Source organism: Natrix helvetica, assembly GCF_964273705.1.
Source record: "Natrix helvetica genome assembly, chromosome: 1".
Classification (NCBI taxonomy): domain Eukaryota; kingdom Metazoa; phylum Chordata; class Lepidosauria; order Squamata; family Natricidae; genus Natrix; species Natrix helvetica.
This window is the reverse complement of record NC_138548.1, coordinates 355,835,317-355,858,659: the sequence shown is the minus strand read 5'-3', so window position 1 is coordinate 355,858,659 and position 23,343 is coordinate 355,835,317. Positions and strand designations below refer to the sequence as shown.

The 23,343-nt window shown below is 45.0% G+C and overlaps 2 protein-coding genes across 4 annotated transcripts in view; both read right to left on the bottom strand.

Moving 5' to 3' along the window:
• Positions 1-23,145, bottom strand: part of LOC309384248 (uncharacterized protein) — a 149,508-nt gene extending 126,363 nt beyond the window's left edge. The window contains exon 1 of the mRNA XM_081937500.1: positions 22,975-23,145. The gene's annotated coding sequence lies outside the window, so the exon portion shown is untranslated. The remainder of the gene's footprint in view (positions 1-22,974) is intronic.
• Positions 1-23,343, bottom strand: part of LOC309384268 (uncharacterized protein) — a 160,375-nt gene that overhangs the window by 115,855 nt on the left and 21,177 nt on the right. The window contains exon 1 of one of the 3 annotated variants that reach the window (XM_081937560.1): positions 822-876. The exons of the other annotated variants lie outside the window; for them this stretch is intronic. The gene's annotated coding sequence lies outside the window, so the exon portion shown is untranslated. Of the gene's footprint in view, positions 1-821; positions 877-23,343 lie in introns of those variants that run through there. 3 annotated transcript variants of the gene reach the window in all.

Genomic DNA, 23,343 nt, shown 5'->3' with positions numbered 1-23,343 from the left:
GACCGTGGGACACCACAACCATCTTGAATGCAAGCCAGTGCCATCCCCACATGACAGGGATAGCCATAACTTTGAGGAACATTTTAAAGTCTTTTATTCAGCACCACTGAAACTTTGAAGACTGAATGGCAACTGGTGAGGATTACCTATAAAACCAAACATCCCAAAAGGGGCCAATACCATTTAAAAAAATCTCTGGCTTAAGCACAGTTGTGCCAGGTTAATCTATGGATGGCACACCATCAGGAAAACCTGTATTTGTTTGCTAGATATGGAAGTAAAAACAAAAGTCCTGCAGCAGTGGCAGGTCAGTTCCAAATTGTTGCCAAGAAAAGAACATGTCCATAAAATTGCAAGGAGTCAAGCCTAACATGAAGGAGGCTTTTTAAGTTTCCCAACAACGGAAATGTAAAGGCATGCATCACCAGTGGAATAAAATCTGGGGAGAGAATATGTAGTAGCTAAGATGCTTAAGCTTTTAAATAGAGACAGGACAGCCATTTGTCTGAAATGATATGGGGTCTCCTGCTTGATCAGGGCGTTGGAATAGAAGACCTCCAAGGATCCTTCAAATTATATTCCTCTGTTATACTCCTCTAGTGATGGAGCACCTACCACCTCTGGAGAATCAACCTTAGCTTAAAAGAAGCATTTTAAATCTATTCACCAGAAGGAAAATTGCAGCCACCAGTTTCACAGCCTGCAGCACCAGTGGGCTTAAATTCGGGGAGGGAAGGAACCTGCAGCAGCAGCAGCTGAGATGCTTCAGCCCAGTTGCTTCTCTGCTTCCAGGACTCTCCTCCCACCCGCCCTCAACTCACCTTCCAGCTGCTGCTTCGACCATGGGAAGAGCACAAAAGCCGCTCTGCACACCACCTTCCTCCCATGAGCGACCCGGAAGAGGAAGTTTAGCTGTCACCAAAGGTGCTTTTTTTCAAAAGGCAACTGGACTCTTTCTTCTACTCTTCCCGTCGCTTTCCAATCTTTCTAGCAACAGAGTACTCGATGGTCTTAACTCCTTTAAGCTCAACCACAGGTATTATCCTCTTTCTAGGCACAGGTGTTGTCTGTTTGACCACCATCTCCAGATAGGAGGCATTTAAAAAAACATCCTTGTCCAGTTTCTAACTGAGGCGTTTGCAAACTGATTAAATGCTATCAAGTCGTTTTTGACTTCTAACAACCGACTTTGCAGCTGAGCCTAGTGAAATAGTGAAATGTGATGTTACTTAACCTTGTGAAGATTAGCTATGTGCCCAGCCCTAAACGTTCATGAAGGTTTTACAGAATTACACAATCAGCTTTCTTAGGGGTGATTCTCAGTGGAGACCAAAACCTCTCTACATGCCAAAACTTTATGACTGTGAGGCTCCCAGGATTTTAGGGCATGGCAGCAGCATCAGGCCAGACCCTCCAGGGGAAGGAGCTTCACTCCTGCTGGCCAGGGCTGCATCCAAGAGCATCAACCACCAAGCTTCATTCTTGGAGGAGGAAATTTTATATCTGCTGAATGCCAGGTGTAAATTCTGTAATTTTGTTTGCACTGAAGTCTCCCCTTAGGTCACACAGAGAAATATATGCAGCAGTGTTGCAGAAAATGACACTTAGACGTCTTGGGATGCAAGGAGAAGTTTATTGGTAGATAGGGTCTTACTTCTCCTTTTGTCTTGGGCCATAGGTACTGACTATGTGTCTTTATGCGAAATTTAGCTGAAACTTGTGGTTTTGGGCTTTTGACATAAGGGCATTTGCTGGACTTCTGTGGTTGAAAGCTGATGACATTTTCCTGTCTTGTTACAAGCAAGCTTTTTATCTCTCCCTTTTGCTACGTCTCATTCTTATATTTTAATTCACATTTTATTCTGCTTTATCAGGGCCTAGAAAATTGAGCCTAAGAAAGACAGTCTGATTGCCTATATATGACAGAATAAATGCCCCCCCCCCAAATAAAAAAAAGAATGGCAAAAATAGAATAACTCATCAAACAACATGGCTAACTGATCACCAGGCTAACCTTTTTTTTAGAAAGACACCCTGATAAGACAGGATATAAAGTACATTAAAATATAAAAGTAAGATATGGCAGAAAGAAGAAATAAAGATCTGCTTTTGAGACGTTTAAAAAAACAGGAAATGTTAAAAACCAAAACCGCAGGTTCAGCTACATTTCACACATATGGCTCAAGAAGGACAAGCTAGCCACAAGAACTTACTGGAATAAGTTTAGCAAGAAATGTAGTAACAGAAACTACAAACACATCAGCACTAGCATGTTATATTCACGTGTTCTGCTGCTTTTGAAAAATATATAAAGGCTGTCTTTTCCTTAAGTTGTTGTTCAGATGTCAAATGGCTGTTTTGCCTTAACTTGCTCTGAACCATTGGTACCAATAAAGCAACTTCTTTTGATTCCGATATCTGAGTCACTTAATTTCCTGCAACACTGCAATGGTATTTTTAATGCAGATTTAATAAGGTATGGATGGTGAGGATAATGGCTTTTGGTTCTGGCATCTGTTGTATGGAGGAATCTGGAATAAAATAACCCCAAACCTTTATTGATTTCCTTTTCATTCAGGAACTCAAGATGGCATATAAAACACTTCCTGGGTAGAATGCTGTATTTTACAGGGTAAATGTCCCCCAGACAGCCTACCTACCTGCTGTGATATACACATTCAGAGACACACCATTCAGAATTAGACTGAGGTTATCCCCTTCACCTACCTCCACACAAAGCTCTCCTAGGTTAATTTTTGCTCTGTGGCATTAAGGTTCAAACAGTCATATCTATTTAAAGAGCAGCACAATGCTTTTTTTTACAAATAAAACATTTTCCACCAAATAATTTCTTTCCTCACCTCTCCAATACCAAGGCTGTTACAACAAATTTGTCAGCAGCTTGGGGCTGCTACCACCGGGGTAACAAGCAGGCACCTCCAAGAAGAAAAAATCACACCAAGAAGTTGGAAGAAAAATCCACCTGGTTCAGTTCCAAGCCTGGAGAGAAGCTCTGGAAATAAAATGGAGGCTAGTTGCTTAGGAAAGAAGGTCCGTTTATTGAGGAGCAGAACCACAGCATGCAGTTCTGGGACAGCTGACATATTAGCTTGATGAGTGCAAGGATTTTTATACAGTTTACAGTATTTTGTATTTTTGAGACTTGCTTTGTGTGCTTTTATTATTTGATTATTTCTACTTGCTTCGCAAAGGCTCATGGTGCGTCTTAATTAGCACTTCCAATCCTGTCAGACATAATTGATTTTATCCTGTTATCTATTGCCTTTAGCATTCCTTCCTTAATGGAACTGCATTGTTTCCCCTTTTTCAATGACTGGGGTGAAGGTGATGTCCTGTCCTTAATCCCATCACCTGGAGGTGAACATATTTTGTTTGTGGATAGCCTGGCCCAGGATTTCTTAATGAGCATCTTCTGTAGGCTATTAGGAAAGACTGAGTTCTGCTTTCTGCCTCTAAGAACATGTTTCTCCATTTCTTATTTGAAGAAATATAATATTCTACCTCTTTTAATATCCCCTAAAATATTTCTATCTGGGGGGGGGGATTCCCACAATTCCCCCCTTTTGGGCTATATGTACTTACATATATTGCCCAACCTACGCACTATTAGAATGGTCTCTGTACTTTCTGTATACCTGCAACATCACGAGGGATGCTTGCCTGGCATCCTTACTTGGGGTCTATTGAAATGGGAGGTGATTTTGCAGGCCACTGGGACAAGGGAAAGTACAGTGATGGAGGCAGCAGAGGACTCTCATGATGATTATGACCTTGCCCTCCAAAAGCAGAGTTTTCCACCCAGGAAGGTCCAGCAGCCAGGGAAGAAGTCATGTTAAGTAGAAAATAAATTTATAGTATGCAGTTTTCTGTGCAAGTTCTTCTTAGATATCTGATGTCACTTTCTGTGAGCTTTCAGTCAGGTTTGAAGGAAGCACATATACCAACATTCTTTGCAGCCATGATTGTGCCTTAGTAGATAAAGGCTGCCCATTTCCAATGATTGCTTCCTGAACCTGCCTTAGTTTATTGCATCCAGGATTTATGATTAGCCAGTGTACAAGCCAGGCTATGAATATTTTTGAAGTTGAGAACAATGAGCCCTGGGACTCCTATTGATGCAGTGGATAACCAGTGCAACATATTCCGCTTTAATGGGCCGCATCGTTGTGAGTCACAGTCAGAATTTGGTGTTTGGAAATCTCTTTTCTGCTATCTCTTCAGTGAGGAAATTCAGTGAGGAAATTGACTGAGGCAGCATGCCTCCTCCCCATGGAATTGACAGTGAGGTCTGACTACTTGGGCCTTAGTGCCACAGTGCAAGAACCAGCCAGAGGAAACTTTATGTCAGGGATCCTCAAACTAGGGCCTGCGGGATGGATACGCCCCACCAACCCATTGCATCCAGCCCATTTAGTGGTGGGATTAAGTCCCGCCCCTCATCTTCCAGCCACTCCTTGCATGGCTGGGTTTTCCTGCCACCCTCTGCGTCCCTCCTCCAGCCGTCAGCCTTATATATACTTTGCAGAAACTAGCCTCACATATGCGTACCTCTGCTCATCGCTGCTCGCAAAGGTAAGGATGAAAGGCGTGGGCCGGAGGGTGGGTGGAGTAGGGTGAGCTGGGGGAAGGGTGATACTGGTGGTGGGTAGACAGATGTTTGTGGGGTGGTAGGGAAGCATGCAGGAGACTGTGACTTTGGAGTCCTTCCTGGGTGATTCCTGAAGCCACTCTGGCCTGCAAGGGAATCGTGCAGAAGACAGCCAGCTGAACTAGCCCAGAAGCAGAGCATTGCCTGGTCGTGGGCTATATGCAGGGCCCGAAGTTGGAGTGGAGGGCAGGCAGGTGGCCCTCGGGGAACCGTTGCGCTGGGGTGCTGTGTGCTCTTCAGCCTCCTGCCCATCTCTGCTTCTGCAAGGCAGAAAGCTGCAAAAATCTTCACCTGGGCCTTTCGGGCCTGCCTCTTGGCTTATGTGGAGCCTCCGGGAGAGAGCAACGTTTGCCAAAAGCACCAAAAACTGTTTCAATGAACATGGGATTACTGTGCTTGATTGGCCTCTCCATTTTTCCTCCATACTCTGGGTTCTTGGTTTCCAAATGAGATGCAAAAGTTGCTCTCATCAGAAAAGAGGACTTTGGACCACTGAGCAACAGGACTTTGGACCACTATGCTTCATTAAGACCAGGGTCAACGCAGCAGTCTACCAGGAGATTTTGGAGCACTTCATGCTTCTTTCTGCAGACGAGATTTATGGGGATGCTGACTTCATTTTCCAGCTGCCCACACTGCCAAAAGCACCAAAACCTGGTTCAATGACTGTTGGATTACTGTGCTTGATTGGCCAGCAAACTCGCCTGACCTGAACCCCATAGAGAATCTATAGGGCATTGCCAAGAAAAAGATGAGAGACATGAGACCAAACAATGCAGAAGAGCTGAATGCCGCTATTGAAGCATCCTGGTCTTCCATAACACCTCAGCAGTGCCACAGGCTGATAGCTTCCATGCCACGCCGCATTGAGGCAGTAATTGCTGCAAAAGGGGCCCAAACCGAGTACTGAGTACATATGCATGCTTATACTTTTCAGAGGTCTGATATTGTTCTATGTACAATCCTTGTTTTATTCATTGCATGTAATATTCTAATTTTCTGAGATGGTGGATTTGGGGTTTTCATGAGCTGTATGCCATAATCATCACAATTATGACAAATCACGGTTTGAACTATTTTGCTTTGCATGTAATGAGTCTCATATATTAGTTTCACCTTTTAAGTTGCATTACTGAAATAAATGAACTTTTGCACGATAATTTAATTTTTCGAGTTTCACCTGTATAAGATGCCCCCAAATTTTCAACCTCTATAGGGTGTGTGTGCATCTTACACTCTGAAAAAAAGCAATTTCACTTAACAGCCATTGCAACACGCAACTGTAATTCAAGGCCCATAATAATTTGAGGGCTACTTTTGTGTTGGCTTGGGAATTCTGGAGCTCAAAACCAAGGTAGAACACTGAAACACCACATGTAGGAATTCCATAATCGACATATAAAGCACCACCTAAAATTCCTTTTTGAGGAATTTCACTACTTCTGCAAAAGGAAATATACAGAAGCTTCTACTGATAACCAGAAACTACTTAGTTAGCCATTAGCCATTTTTCTTCTCTCAGCACCTACAAATTTAATCCTGAAAAATGTTTGAGCAAAATGAATCAGGCCAAAATTCAAACAATCCATTTCTCACCTACTTTCAATGGGAGAACACAATTGAAATTGAAGCATTCTCTAACTCAGCTACTTTTCCTCATATGGATTACCTGGTATGCAATAAAGGATGATTTATGCTTTTAGTAATGTCCACAAATTGGACATTTCAAAGATTTCTCCATGGTGTGAGTCCTCTGGTGTATCACTAGGTGGGAATTATCACAAAAAACTTTCCTACAGATAGGGCATTCAAAGGGTTTCTCTCCTGTGAGTCCTCTGGTGTCTCACCAGGCTGGAATTCTTAATGAAACTTTTCCCACAGTCAGGACATTCAAAGGGTTTCTCTCCTGTGTGAATCCTGTGGTGTGTCACCAGGCTGGAATTATCACTAAAGCTTTTCCCACAGATAGGACATTCAAAGGGTTTCTCTCCTGTGTGAGTCCTCTGGTGTCTCACCAGGCTGGAATTCTTAAAGTAACTTTTCCCACAGTCAGAACATTCAAAGGGTTTCTCTCCTGTGTGAATCCTGTGGTGTGTCACCAGGCTGGAATTATCACTATAGCTTTTCCCACAGATAGGACATTCAAAGGGTTTCTCTCCTGTGTGAGTCCTCCGGTGTATCATCAGGTGGGAATTACGACTGAAACATCTCCCACAGTCAGGACATTCAAAAGGTTTCTCTCCCGTGTGAATCCTCTGGTGTGTCACCAGGCTAGAATTATTACTAAAACGTTTCCAACAAATAGGACATTCAAAGGGTTTCTCTCCTGTGTGAGTCCTCTGGTGTATCACCAGGTGGGAATTCTGACTGTACCGTTTTCCACAGTCAGGACACTCAAAGGGTTTCTCTCCTGTGTGAGTCCTCTGGTGTGTCACCAGATTAGAATTATCACTACAGCTTTTCCCACAGATAGGACATTCAAAGGGTTTCTCTCCTGTGTGAGTCCTCTGGTGTATCACCAGGTGGGAATTCTGACTGTAACGTTTCCCACAGTCAGGACATTCAAAGGGTTTCTCTCCTGTGTGAGTCCTGTGGTGTGTCACCAGATTGGAATTATCACTGAAGCTTTTCCCACAGATAGGACATTCAAATGGTTTCTCCCCTGTGTGAGTCCTCTGGTGTGTCACTAGATTGGAATTAGCGCTAAAGTTTTTCCCACAGATAGGACATTCAAAGGGTTTCTCTCCTATGTGAGTCCTCTGGTGTTTCACCAGGCTGGAATTATCACAAAAACCTTTCCTACAGATAGGACATTCAAATGGTTTCTCTCCTGTGTGAGTCCTCTGGTGTTTCACCAGGCTAGAACTCAGACTAAAACTTTTCCCACAATCAGAACATTCAAAGGGTTTATCTCCTGTGTGTGTCTTCTGGTGTTTCACCAGCCTGGAATGATCACTAAAGCTTTTCCCACAGATAGGACATTCAAAGGGTTTCTCCCTTGTGTGAGTCCTGTGGTGTGTCACCAGGCTGGATTTATCCCGATAGCTTTTCCCACAGATAGGACATTCAAAGGGTTTCTCTCCTGTGTGAGTCCTCCGGTGTATCACCAGGTGGAAATTACGACTAAAACATCTCCCACAGTCAGGACATTCAAAGGGTTTCTCTCCTGTGTGAGTCCTCTGGTGTGTCACCAGGCTAGAACTATTACTAAAACATTTCCCACACATAGGACATTCAAAGGGTTTTTCTCCTGTGTGAGTTCTCTGGTGTATCACCAGGTGGGAATTCTGACTGTACCGTTTCCCACAGTCAGGACATTCAAATGGTTTATCTCCTGTGTGAGTCCTCTGATGTGTCACCAGATTGGAATTATCACTACAGCTTTTCCCACAGATAGGACATTCAAAGGGTTTCTCTCCTGTATGAGTCCTCTGGTGTATCACCAGGCGGGAATTCTGACTGTACCGTTTCCCACAGTCAGGACATTCAAATGGTTTATCTCCCGTGTGAGTCCTCTGATGTGTCACCAGATTGGAATGATCACTAAAGTCTTTCCCACAGATAGGACATTCAAAGGGTTTCTCTCCTGTATGAGTTCTCTGGTGTGTCACCAGATTGGAATTAGCACGAAAGTTTTTCCCACAGATAGGACATTCAAAGGGTTTCTCTCCTGTGTGAGTCCTCTGGTGTTTCACCGGTCTGGAACTCAGACTAAAACTTTTCCCACCATCACGATATTCAAAGGGATTATCTCCTGTGTGTGTGATCTTGTGTCTCAGGAGATGGGAATTTCTAATGAAACGTTTCCCACAATCTCGACACTCAAAACGTTTCTCCATGGAGTGAATCCTGTGATGTATTACCAGATGGGAATCATTACTTAAACTTCTCCCAGTCAAGACATTTAATGGTTTTTTCTCCTTTCTGATTCCTCTGGTGTATCCTCATTTGAATCATAACCGAAAGATTTCCAACAATCAGGACATTCAAAGCATTTCTCTCCTATGCGAGTCTTCTGGTGTATCACCAGGCTGGAATTATGACTTTCCCATAATCAGGACATTCAAATGGGTTCACTTCTGTGTGAGTCCTTGGGTACTTCACCAGGAAGGAATTCACTGAAAGTTTTCCAACAGAAAGGATGTTCGAATGGTTTTATTCCTTTGTGTGCATACTTTAGTGTCTCATGACCTGGGAATTTCTATTGAAGCTTTCACACAATCTGCACAGTCATGTTTTCTCCCTCCTGTGAATTACCTGATACAGCACCATGTTGTCATGCTCACTAAAGCATTTACCACATTGGGAGCACTTTTGTGGCTTCCCTCTTGTGTGGAGGTGCTTCCATGAACTATAAGGGAGCTGTGGTGACCAAAGCTTTTGCCACATTCAGGTAATTTGTATGGCTTTTCTCCTTTCTGGCTCCTCTTGTGTATAATCAGCTGTGATTTGCAATCTGTGTTTTTTCCACAATAGGCAAATCTATGGAGCTTTTCCACAGCTGATATTCTTGAGGTCAAAAAGATGGACAATGCTTTGTTTAAGGGTGCTTTCATTCAAGCCGTCTTCTTCCTCACAAGGAGTGGCCTGCATTCCTGTCTGTTCTACGAGTCTTTACTATTGACCTTTTCCTCCCAACAAACTTCCAGATGTTTCCCTCTTTTGCTGAATGAAAAATAATGTCCCTTGACTTTTCATGCAATGTATCCTTCAGTTCTGCATAATCTGCTTATTCTTTCTTGATATTCTCTCTTTTATCTAACAGTTGCTGGAGGAGGAGGAGGATCATTGTATGGTTTTCTGCAGGAAATGGAAAATATTTTGATTTCTGGCTTGATTTTCTTCCCTTTTCAACGTTGCTCGTTGTTTATAGTTGTCCAGAGTGCTCTTATTGCCATCCTGTTTGTCTGTAAGATTCAAAGAAAAGTGTAACTTTAATTGTTTATAAAATGTTTAATGATATGAAAAAAAGAAAAAAAAAGAACGTATATATTACAATGAAAAAAGAAACATGCTCCAATCCAAGAATAATCACTTACATTATTGATGATTCATATGACACTCTACTAAGATCCATGTTCAAATATCCATTCAATCAAAATCGGCGCCAGGCCCGCAGCCAGTTCCTTTTAGGATCTTTGGCCTGCCACACTCTTATTTTGCTATGCTGTTTCATTAGTGGGGAATTGGGAGGGGGAATAGTAAGGAGTAGAATGTGTTGTCAAAATAAAAAAAATCATTTCTAGAAGCCCAAGGTCATCTTTTGTCTCTGCACCTCTGAGCCTGACCGGAACTGGATGGGTGGAACTGCCAGCGTGACAGTGGAAGATTGGACCATGTGATGGACTTGTGGGTGTGGGGGCAAGACCATGAACTTTCCTTTTTTTTAAAATAGTAATCTTTATTGGTTTTACATTTTCTTTTTAATAAGGCATACAAATACAACTTTAAACATGCAAACCCCCCCCCCCCCCCGGTGACAGTCATTCACAGCCCCACATTCTTTTCCTCCTCATTTTTTTAGTTTCTAACCAGCATCTTCTTGTTACAAAGTTCAGGGATCTGTTACAATAGCCACGTTCACTTTTAGTACCCATTGTTAACAGCTGCTATTTAACTTTTCCAGTTTTAAGTCCCTGTTGTTCTCTTTGTCGCCCACATATACCATAAGTTCCAGCTAAGATAATGTTCCGTTTCTCCTTTGTCCCTCAGCCAACCCGTCATTCTGTCCATTTCTACACATTCATAAATCTTTTTAATTATAACATCTTCCGATGGTAAGGTAGTAGATTTCCAAAATTGCACATAGGTTATTCTTGCGGCCACAATTATATGTAGGCTCAAATGCCATATAGATTTACTCATGTTTTCTGGTTTTATGCTTAGTAAAAAAAGTCTCGGGTTTCCATTCCATACTTGCCCCGGTAACCTCTTAGCCAATTTTGAATCTTTCTCCAGTATTTTGTGGCCTCAATACAGGACCACCAAATGTGATAGAATGTGCCATCCCTTCTTCCACATTTCCAGCACAGTGGGGATAACCCGGGAAACATTTTGGGTAACCTTGTTGGGGGAAAGTGCCATCTATAAGCCATCTTATATATATACCCGCAGGGGTCGGTCCTGTCGCCCCTCCTGTTCAACGCATATGTGAAGCCACTGGGGGAGATCATCCGTGGTTTTGGGGTTGAATACCATCTGTACGCTGATGACACTCAGCTGTACGTTTCAACCCTAAACCACCCCAGCGAGGCTGTCGAAGTGATGTCCCGGTGTTTGGAAGCCGTCGGGGTCTGGATGGGGGACAACAGACTCAAACTCAATCCCTCCAAGACTGAGTGGCTGTGGCTACCGGCACCTCGGTTCAGTCAGCTGACTCCAACGCTGGCCATAGGGGGCGAACAACTGCCCCCTGTGGAATGGGCGCGCAATTTGGGCGTCCTCCTAGATGCCCGGCGGTCAATGGACGACCATGTGGCAGCCGTGGCAAGGGGGGCGTTCCACCAGGTTCGCCTGGTGCGCCAATTGTGCCCCCTTCTGGACCGGGATGCCCTACGCACGGTCACTCATGCACTGGTGACGTCTCGCCTGGACTACTGTAACGCTCTCTACATGGGGCTTCCCCTGGGACGCGCCCGAAGACTGCAGCTAGTCCAGAACGCAGCCGCGCGGGCAGTCATGGGGAGTACCAGGTACTCCCACGTACCACCACTCCTGCGCGAGCTGCACTGGCTACCTGTGGTCTTTCGGGTGCGTTTCAAGGTTCTGACCACCATCTTTAAAGCGCTCCATGGCATAGGGCCTAGCTACCTGCGGGATCGCATCCTCCCACACATATCCCTGCGGCCAATTCGCTCTCACAGGGAGGGGCTTCTCCTGGTGCCGTCCACTAGGCAATGCCAACGGGCCACACCAAGGAGTAGGGCCTTCTCTGTGATGGGCCCAACCCTCTGGAATGACCTCCCCCCCGACATTAGAACCACCACTGACTTCCGCTCCTTCCGACAGAAATTGAAGACACACCTGTTCCGACTGGCTGGCCTGGCATAATTTTAACGTCTACCTCCTGGCATACATATTTCTTACTGGTTTTTTAGGGGGATTACTCTTTTAAACTTAATTTTATAGGATATTGGGGTTTTAAATGCTGTACATTTTAAATTATTTACTTAGCAGTACAGTTCTGTATATCTTTTTATCCTCCTCTTATTTATGTATTTATCCACTTAATATTTTAATTGTTTAGATTTTATAGTCATTTATGATGTATTTTGATATGGACTGTACACCGTCCCGAGTCCCTTTCGGGAGAGGGGGCGGTCTATAAGCGCTAAGAAATAAATAAATAAATAAATAAACGCTGTAGATATCGTGAGTTTAATAGTCTTACTCCATAGATCCCACCATTTACCCATTTCAATCTCATGGCCAAAATTTCTCTCCCATGCTATTAAAGGGCCTTTATCCATCTCTTCTTTAACACCTTGACAGGTCAAAAATTGATAGATCTTCGACAACAATTTCTTATCTCCGCCGAACAAAATCTTATCTAGCTCCTGAGGTTTGTGTAGATTCCAAACCGTTCCGTATTGCTTTTAAGCCTATTTCTAATCTGTAAATATTCCCACCATTCCAGATTCCTACCCTGCTGCTGTAATTCCACCTTTGTTTTCATGTTGCCATCTTCTGTCATAATATCTGTATATATTATATTTCTTGCCCAGTTAAATACACTGGGATGCGTTAAGAGCTACAATGGTGCCAACCAGCACGGAACCTTAAGATAATACTTTTTCCTCACCTTTTCCCACACCCCCATCAAAATCTTCCAAATATAATGTCCCATAAAATACCTGTGGGGGGTATCTTTTTCTTGCCAGAGGGAGGCATGCCATCCCTGTGGGAGGTCATGTCCCTCTATAGCCAATAGGCGCCTTCTACTCAACGTCACCCAATCCTTCACCCATGTCATAATTGCTGCATTCCGAAGCCTCCCAATTCTTTACGTTTTTGCAACATTTGGGCTTTTATTCGTGCTTTCTTGCCTTGCCATGTAAATTGGGCCACTGTTATCTCCAAGGATCTAAAAAATTTTTTGTTCAATTTAGTTGGTGCCGTTTGAAACAAAAACAGAAATTTCGATAGTACATGTGTCTTAACTGTCGCAATCTTGCCCATCAAAGACAGTTGTTTACCACTCTAATTTATCATATCTTTAGATACCTGTTATAATAGTTTTATATAATTATCTACTTTGATAGAGGAACATCTCTCCGTAAGCCAAATTCCTGAGTATTGTACTTTATGGGCTATGTTGATCCCTAACAGGCTTTGTACTCCCCTTTTCTGGTTAAAAGTCATATTCTTGATTAACAGTTTTGTCTTCTCTTTATTTATACATAACCCCGCTATCATACCGTACTCCTCCATTTTTCGTAAAAGCTGTATCCCAGAAACCATAGGATCCTCTAAAATAAAAACAAGGTCGTCAGCGAAAGCCTGAACTTTAAATTCCTGAGCTTTAACTCGTAACCCTTTAATTTGTATATACTCCTCACTATTCTAAGATCATGAACTTTCAACTGGGTGGAAAAACCCAGGAAGCTTTCAGATTCGGGTTTTCCACAGATGTGCCAACATGTCTCTCTTAATAAATTGGAAGTTTGAGGAAAGGTCTGCCTTGGACTCTGATTTAATTTTGGATGATATTTGGAACGCTGACATTAACCCGAATCTGAAAGCTCCTGGGTTTTCCACCTAGTTGAAAGTTCATGATCTTGCCCCCACACCCACAAGTCCATCACATGGTCCAATCTTCGACTGCCATACTGGCAGTTCCACCCATCCAGTTCCGGTCAGGCTCAGAGGTGCAGAGACAAAAGATGACCTTGGGCTTCTAGAAAGGATTTTTTTAATTTTGACAACAACACATTCTACTCCTTAATATTCCCCCTCCCAATTCCCCACTAAGGAAACAGCACAGTAAAATAAGAGTGAGTGTGGCAGGCCAAAGATCCTAAAAGTAACTGGCTGCAGGCCTGACCGGGGGGAGACCTCAGAGGAGAGAAATGCTGAAGATGACCCAATGGTGAAGTGCACCCATCCGCTCCTTTACTGTAAAATGCAACCTCTAAGTGCCAGAAATGGGAGTGGAGGGAGAAGTTGGGGGAATTGTGGACACCGGCTGCGCCGGATGCTTAATCAGCATGTTGATTGTGGAGCAGCTAGGCATACGCAAAAGACCCCAAAACCATCTCATTTGGTTTGAGCAAGTGGATGGAACACTGATTTTTTTTGGGGGGGGGGCAGCAACAAAAATTACCGAGTTGGTAAAGTTAATGATAGGCCACCACTATGAATTCCTCAGATTCATCGTGGCTCCAAGAATGCAGGAATCAATTATCTAAGGCGGAATAGGAGCATATATAGCCCAAATCGGCAAAGATGAAATCAAGCTCATGGTGAGAATGAACTAAAACTTGCAACAAATGTCAAAAATAATTTTAAAAACAACAAATGACAGAATTATTGATAGAATTGAGTATGGAGGGAAAACGGTATATCAACAAGATTTGATTAAGAAATCATTTGTGGACTATTATGCTAAGCTATATGTACAGGATAATATACAGAACAAGTCAGTAGATGATTTTTTGGAAGGAAAAAGGGTTGCTAAAATTTCTGTGCTTCAAAAGGCAAATTTGGAACGTCTGATAACTGCTGATGAGATCACTTTAGCTATAAATCAACTTAAATTAGCTAAGGCTCCAGGGACTGATGGTTTCACTGCAATGTACTATAAAACTTTACAACTGGAAATGATTGAATATCTTACACAACTATTTTGTAATATACAGCAAGGAGGTAAAATACCCTCCTCATGGAAAGCGGCTTTTATCTCATTGATACCTAAAGACAAAGAGGGCCCTAAGAAACCAGAGGATTATAGGCCGATATCTCTTCTGAACACAGATTATAAAATATTTGCTAAGGTACTAGCCAACAGATTGATGCCGGTTATTCAAGAGATTATTCATCATGATCAAGCAGGATTTATTGAAGGCAGACACATGAAGGAGAATGTAAGGCAACTCATAGATTTAATTGACTATCTTGATAAGAATAAGCAGATCTCTGCAGGGCTGGTCTTCTTGGATGCAGAGAAGGCGGAGGAGGAGGAGCTTCCGGCGATGGCGGTCGCCTGTTTGAGCTCCTAGTTCACCGTGGAGCGCCCGATAGGGGTAGGAGGTTGCCGCCAGCCCCCATGGCAACGGGGAGCTGAGACTTGGATAGCCCGACCACCCTGGCATGTTTGGGGCTTATTTTAGTCCACCAGGGGTGGTCGGAGAAGCTTGGAGGCAAACAAGAGCGGAGCGGAGCGGAGCGGAGCTGAGCAGCCGAGAAAGGAAGCTGTGAGGCAATGGCGGCGGCGGCGGCGGCAGCGCGGCGGCGACGGCGGAAGCGCGGCGCGAAATTTGAAAGTGGAAAGGGGAAAAGGCAAGACAGCACCAGGAAAGGCAAGCCAGCGGCACCAGAGAGGATGGGGAGACAATGGAACCTCTGGAGCCGCCCTACAACGCTAAAAAACACCAGAGGACATCGAGTGGTGAGCAGAATGGGGAGGCAACAGGGAGCGGCACTGGGAGATGGCTGCGGTATTGGGTGTGTGGAAAGAACCGCAGCCAGGGACTCCCAGGGACTCCCCCATAACAGCTGGCCATATCCTGGCTGCCCCCATGCTCCTAGGAACTTGCTCTGGTGTCTTGAGAATCCTGATAATTTTGGAAGCTTTTCCCAAATTGCTGCAAATGTTAAGAGAACTGAGAACTGAGACGCCGGATGGGGGGGTCAAGGTGAGGATGTTGGGGAACCAGTAGAAAGAAGAAGACCTAAATAATGGTTGGGGATGACCTGGAACCTTAGAGGTCACTGAAGACCCGTGTTAGGGCCATGGATGAGCCCAACTGACTGCCCAGACTAAGACCAAAAACAGCTGGGCTTAGAAGGCCACCCCTCATTTACTAAGGAACCCACATCTGTACTACATTTATTTTCAATCCACCTTGGACTGTCACCTCATTTTATGATATCTCCACCTGCTTCACCTTCACGTCCCGGAAATATTTGGAACATTTTCCCCTCCAGCTCCCCAGTAACATCTCAGCCTCCGGCTATTAACTATTAATTTTTACCATCTGCACCCTTACCCAATTGGGTTTTAATACTTCATCAATTTACTCAAGGCTAGACCTGCTCCGCCTGCGGGAGGCCCCGCTCTCGCAGGTATGGCCCTTGGCTCTCTCAAGGGCCTGCCTTGATGACGGGTTTGTGAACCCCGAGAGGTGGAAGAAACGGAGGCTGAGGGGCTTTTTATCCAAAAGTTTTTTATTGTTATTAAGGGGTTCCAGGGAGGGGGGGTGTGATAACCAGGCCGGGAGAGGCGCCAGTGCCAGTGCTGGACGGACAGGTGAGTCTGGGAAGGAAGTGAGCGGAGCGGGGGGGGAGAGGGAACAAGAGATTCCAATAGAGGGTTGTTTGATTACAACGGTCGCGGGGAGGGGGGGATGCGAGGACAAGAGAAGATCTCAAGGTCGGTTGGGAGACCGTGGTTGTTGGCTATGCCCGGTCGTCTGTACCAACCCCCGCAACCTAGGTGGCCAGGAACTACAGAGCCCGGGCCTACGGCTGATGCTTTGCAATGCAAGGTCCGTAACCAACAAGGCCCCCCTCATTAATGAGTTGATCTCTGAGGGGGAGCTAGACCTTGCAGGGATAACGGAAACCTGGTTGGGCCACGAGGGTGGTTTACCCCTCGTGGAAATGTGCCCACCAGGTTTCCGTGCATTCCATCAGCCTCGGGCCCTGGGTAAGGGTGGTGGGGTGGCGGTAGTTATACGGGAAGGTCTAGAGCCGAGGGAGTTCACTGTTCCTCAGATATCCGGGTGTGAGTCCCTTGGTGTGAAATGGGGCCCACGGAGGCAGTTGGGTTTGCTGATTGTATACTTGGCTCCTCGCTATACATCAGCAGCCCTGCCCGAGCTCCTCGAGCTGATCTCGGAGACGGCGGTTGAGATCCCCAGGCTTATGGTCATGGGAGATTTCAACCTGCCGTCGACGGGAGCAGCATCTGAGGTAGCTCGGGAGTTCATGGCTTCCATGACAGCCATGGGCCTGACCCAGTTAATTCAGGGCCCCACACACGAAGGAGGCCACACATTGGACCTTGTCTTTGTATCTGAGCAGTGGACGAGTGATCTGGGTAGAGGGGATTTTACTGTTACACCCCTGTCATGGTCAGATCACTCATGTCTCCGGCTTAACTTCCCTGGCGCTACCCCCCACCGCGAGGAGGCGGGACCAGACGGTCCACGCTGGTACCGCCCCAAGCGCCTGATGGAGCCGGATAGGTTCCAGACGGAGCTTGGGCCATTACCTGTAGCCCTGACCCGCGCTCGGTCGGAGGACCTAGCGGCCGCCTGGAATAGGGCGGCGGCTGGGGCCTTGGACCGGATTGCGCCTTTGCGACCTCTCCTGCGGCAGCGACTCACCCGGGCTCCTTGGTATACCGAGGAGCTGGGGGTGATGAAGCGTCACAGGAGACGTCTAGAGAGCAGGTGGAGGTCCTCACGCTCCGAATCTGATCGAACACAGGTAAGATCCTACTTGCGGACCTACCTGGTGGCATTAAGGGCGGCCAAACGTAGATATTGTGCCACCCTTATTGCGTCCGCGGATAACCGCCCTGCTGCCCTGTTTAGGGTGACCCGCTCCCTCTTGTCACAGGGGACGCAGGGGGCACCTTTACAGGGCAGAGCAGAGGAATTTGGGGAATATCTGCAGGACAAAGTCGCTCAGATCCGGAGCGGATGGGCCCCACTCAGTGGACCAGACGAGCCGCCAACAGCGAGTCTTGTGAGACCATCCTGGGAGGAGTTTGATTCTGTTGCCCCCGAGGATTTAGATAGGTTGCGTGGACGGCTGCGACCCACCACATGTTTAATGGACCCGTGTCCCTCCTGGTTGGTACTGGCATCTTGGGAGGTGACACGAGGCTGGCTTCTGGGCCTGGTGAATGCCTCATTGGGTGAGGGATCCTTACCAACCGCCTTGAAAGAGGCGGTGGTGAGGCCTTACTTAAGAGGCCCTCACTCGACCCAATGGAGCTAGCTAACTATCGTCCAGTCTCCAACCTTCCGTTTCTAGCGAAGGTTGTTGAGAATGTGGTGGCCCAGCAGTTTCCACGACACCTTGACGAATCCGAGTATCTAGACTCACGCCAGTCCGGCTTCCGACCTGGGCACAGCACAGAGACAGCCTTGGTCGCGTTGGTTGATGATCTCTGGAGGGCCAGAGATAGAGGTTGCTCCTCTATCCTGGTCCTATTAGACCTCTCGGCGGCTTTTGATACCATCGACCATGGTATCCTATTGCGCCGGTTGGAGGGGATGGGAGTCGGAGGTACCGTTTTGCGGTGGTTCGGCTCCTACCTCTCCGACCGGAGGCAATGTGTGTTGACAGGGGGACAGAGGTCGACCCCGAGGCCACTCACTTGTGGGGTGCCACAGGGGTCGGTCCTCTCGCCTCTCCTGTTCAACACATATGTAAAGCCGCTGGGTGAGATCATCCGTGGTTTTGGGGTTGAGTATCACCTCTACGCTGATGATACTCAGCTGTATATTTCAACTCCAAACCACCCCAACGAGGCTGTCGAAGTAATGTCCCGGTGTTTGGAGGCCGTCGGGGTCTGGATGGAGGACAACAGACTTAAACTCAACCCCTCCAAGACTGAGTGGCTGTGGCTACCGGCACCTCGATTCAGCCAGCTGATTCCATCGCTGGCCATAGGGGGCGAGCAGTTGCCCCCTGTGGAACGGGCGCGCAATTTGGGCGTCCTCCTTGATGCCCGGCTGTCAATGGATGACCATGTGGCGGCCGTGGCAAGGGGGGCGTTCCACCAGGTTCGCCTGGTGCGCCAATTCCGCCCCCTACTGGACCGGGATGCCCTACGCACGGTCACTCATGCGCTGGTGACGTCCCGCCTGGATTACTGCAACGCTCTCTACATGGGGCTGCCCTTGGGACGCGCCCGGAGACTGCAGTTAGTTCAGAATGCAGCCGCGCGGGCTGTGATGGGGAGTACGAGGTACTCCCACGTAACACCTCTCCTGCGCGAGCTGCATTGGCTACCTGTGGTTTTCCGGGTGCGTTTCAAGGTGCTGATTACCATCTTTAAAGCGCTCCATGGCACGGGACCTAGTTACTTGCGGGATCGCATCCTCCCACATACATCCCTGCGGCCAATACGCTCACACAGGGAGGGACTTCTCCTGGTGCCATCCACTGGACAATGCCGGCGGGCGACACCGAGGAGTAGGGCCTTCTCTGTGATGGGCCCAACCCTCTGGAATGACCTCCCCCCCGACATTAGAACCACTTCTGACCTCCGCTCCTTCCGGCAAAAACTGAAGACCCACCTGTTCCGATTAGCAGGCCTGGCATAATTCAACTGTCCCTCCTGGCAAACGCACTATATCTGGTTATTTTAGGGGTTTTTTAATTCACTGTATTTGTTTTTAAGGGTTTGAACTTATTTTAATCTGCTTTGTACAGTTCTTTTAATGTCATTCTTACCTCCTCCATGTCAACTGTCAATTGTACATACTTAATTTTATTGTATCTGATATATTTTGTATGAACTGTACACCGCCCCGAGTCCCTTTCGGGAGAGGGGGCGGTCTAGAAGCATTAAATTAAATTAAATTAAATTAAATTAAAGGCCTTCGATCGAGTGAATTGGAATTTTCTAACCAAGACTTTGGAAAAGATGGATATGGGACCACGATTTCGGCAGGCGATTGGAGCAATTTATCAGCAACAAAATGCACAACTTATTATTAATGGAAATTTGTCAACAACTTTCGAGATACAAAAAGGCACAAGACAAGGTTGCCCATTATCCCCATTGTTATTTATTTTAACTTTGGAAGTCTTGTTGAACGCAATTCGGGACTCAAAATCCTTAGATGGCATAGCTATCAGGCAAAAGGAATACAGAACTAGAGCATTTGCCGATGAGCTGGTTGTTACCCTTTCACATCCTTTGAAATCAATAATCCAGATGAAAAATATCATAGTAGAATTTGGCATGGTGTCTGGGTTTAGACTAAATCAAAACAAAACAAAAATGATGGTTAAAAACATGACAGAGACTCAAAGAAAGAGACTTGTAAGTTTAGCAGGTTTTGAAATAGTCTCCAAAGTCAAATATTTAGGAATACAAATAACAGAATCAAATACAAAACTTTTCTTAAATAATTATGAAGTGTTGTGGCAAAAGATACAGAAAGATCTTGAAGTGTGGAAAAAGTTACAATTGTCTTTGCTTGGAAGGATCTCAGCAATTAAAATGAACATTCTACCTAGATTTATCTTTTTATTCCAGATGATACCGGTGCTTAAATCAGATAAAACTTTGTTAAACTGGCAAGCAACATTAAATAAATTTGTTTGGAAGGAGAAAAAACCGAGAGTAAAGATGAAGATTATGCAAGATACTCGTGAAAGAGGCGGCCTTAGACTCCCAAACCTTCGATTGTACTATGAAGCTGCGGTACTATCGCATGTAACAGATTGGTTTGGGAAAACAAAAATGGATTTGCTGAATATAGAAGGCCATGATCTTGTTCTGGGATGGCATGCATATCTTTTTTATGAAGATAGGGTGGATAAAGTGTTTAACAATCATGTTCTCCGAAGTGCCTTGATGAGAATATGGAAGAAGCACCGGTCCAATTGGGATTATAAAATACCGCTTTGGTTGGATCTTGCAGACACCATGGGGATTATGAATATTAAGTCACTCGGGGGTTGTTTATATAAAGATGTGCTTATCGCTGATGGGGACGAATGGAAGTTAAAAACTTTGGAACAACTGTTGGAAGAAGGAATTACTTTAAATTGGTTACATTACATACAGCTACAGAAGAGATGGGAAGAAGATCGTAGGGTCGGTTTTATGGATAAAGAAGTGGAACTGATCAAGCAGATAAAAGAGACTGGCCCAAAACAAGTTAAAAGAATATATAATGTACTGTTAGAAAGAGACTCAGAAAGTGAATTGGTTAAGGATTGTATGATTAAATGGGCTCAGAATTTTGGTGAAGTGGTTATGTTGGAAACGTGGGAAAAAATATGGGTTCAGAATGTTAAATTTACAGTCACAGAATTTAAGGGAGAACTTTTATAAAATGTTTTACAGATGGTATTTAGATCCTAAAAAATTATCATGCATGTACCCAAATGTTCAACCAAAATGTTGGAGATGCGGGTGCCTAGATGCTACCTTTTTCATGTATGGTGGACTTGCAACAAGGTTAAAGCTTTTTGGATAAAAATATGGTGGGTTATGCAGAATGTATTTAAGAAAAGAATACAATTCACTCCGCAAATGTTTTTATTGGGTATAGCTAAGGATTTTACCAAAGGGGAAACAAAATTGGTCTTGCATATGGTCACAGCAGCTAGGTTGTTGATTGCGCAACATTGGAAAAAAGATTTTTTACTGACAATTGATCAATGGATTCAGAAGGTGGCGGGGTTCGCCGAAATGGCAAAAATTTCAGCTTTCTTAAAAGCTCAGAAGCAGGAGGATTATACACAGGAATGGGTAAAATGGATTGATTATATACAGAATAAATACCAGACTAGGAGTTATTATGTAGCATTTAGGTAAGAATGTTTAGACTGATAGATGATTCGAGTAAATAATACATGGGCTGCTTGGAATTGTTAGAGTGGTGTATAGTGGAAGCCAGGGGGGGGGGGGGCTTGAGTGGGAGGTGGGGGTGGGTTAGGGTGGAGGGTGGGCTAATATATATGCATAATTAAACTAGAAGATGGGATTAATGAAATATTGTTATTTTAAGAGAAATTTATATTATGATTTATATATGTTCAACTAACTTTGAAGATGGGATCAATGGGCTATTGTTACTTTAAGAGAAACTTATATTATGTTTGTTGGGAGGTGAGGGGGTATAATATGTGAAAGAGTAATCTATTTTAAGATGGGGGAGGGGAGGGGGTAAAGTGTTTAGTATAATATTTGAATGAGAAAATATTTTGGGGGGTGGGGGCATAGCATCTGTATGAGATTTACATTGTATGGCGGGGGGGTGAAAAGGGGAAAATTTGTTTGTATAAAACTCTTTTAATAAAAAATAATAATTTTAAAAACATGCATAAAACAAGAAAAAAAGTCAAGGAAACAGTCAGTGCACTAATGGGAGATGATGGCAAGGAAGTGATGGGCAGTAGAGACACAGCAGAGCTACTTAATTCATTATTTGCATCTATCTTCAGGCAAAAATAAAAAATAGCCAAACCTCAAGTAATAACTATGAGAGGAACCTTGAAGTCCTAGTGGACAATCATTTAGATATGGGCCAGCTGTGTATTGCAGTGGCCAAAAAAAAGGCAATAAATACTAAGCTGCATTAACAGAGAGATAGAATCAAGATCACGTGAAGTACTAGTACCACTTTATAAAGAGTAAGACCACACTTAGATAATTGCAGACAGTTTGGTCACCCTATCATTAAAAAAGATGTTGAGACTCTGGAAAGAATGCAGAAAGAGCAACAAAGAGGATTAGGGGGCTGGAGGCTAAAATAAAAAGAAGGGTTGCAGGAATTGGGTATGTCTAGTCTAGTGAAAGGAAGGACTAGGGGACACATGATAGCCATCTTCCAATACTTGAGGAGTTGCCACAAAAGAGGGAGGGGTGTCAACCTATTCTCCAAAGCCCCTGAAGGCAGGACAAGGAACTGGATGGAAACTAATCAAGGAGAGAAACAACTTCAAACTAAGGAGAAACTTCCTGACACTGAGAACAGTGAACCAGTGGAAGGGTTTCCCCTCAGAGGTTGTGGGAGCTCCATCCCTGGTGGCTTTTAATCAGAGACAGAGCAGCCATTTGTCTGAAATGATATTGGGTCTCCTGCTTGATCAGGGCGTCTGTATAGAAGACCTGCAAGGTCCCTCCCAGCTCTGTCACAAACCCTCCAGTGATGGGAGCACCCACAACCTCTGGAAGGAAGCCATTCCCAAAGAACCCACCTTCACTTGGAAGAGACTTTTCCAATCTTCCCACCAGGAGGAGAATTGCAGCCACCAGTTTCACAGCCTGCAGCACCAGTGGGCTTAAATTCGGGGAGGGAAGGAACCTGCAGCAGCAGCAGCTGAGATGCTTCAGCCCAGTTGCTTCTCTGCTTCCAGGACTCTCCTCCCACCCGCACTCAACTCACCTTCCAGCTGCTGCTTCGACCATGGGAAGAACAGAAAAGCCGCTCTGCACACCACTCTCCTCCCATGAGTGATCCGGAAGAGGAAGTTTAGCTGTACGAAAGGTGCTTTTTTCAAAAGGCAACTGGACTTTCTTCTACTCTTCCAGTCGCTTTCCAGCCTTTCTAGCAACACAGTACTCGATGGTTTTAACTCCTTTAAGCTCAACCACAGGTATTATCCGCTTTCTAGGCACAGGTGTTGCCTGTTTGAGCACCATCTCCAGATAGGAGGCATTAAAAAAACATCCTCCTCCAGTTTCTACCTAAGGCGTTTGCAAAATGTTTCCACTGATTAAATGCTATCAAGCCGTTTTTGACTTCTAGCAACCA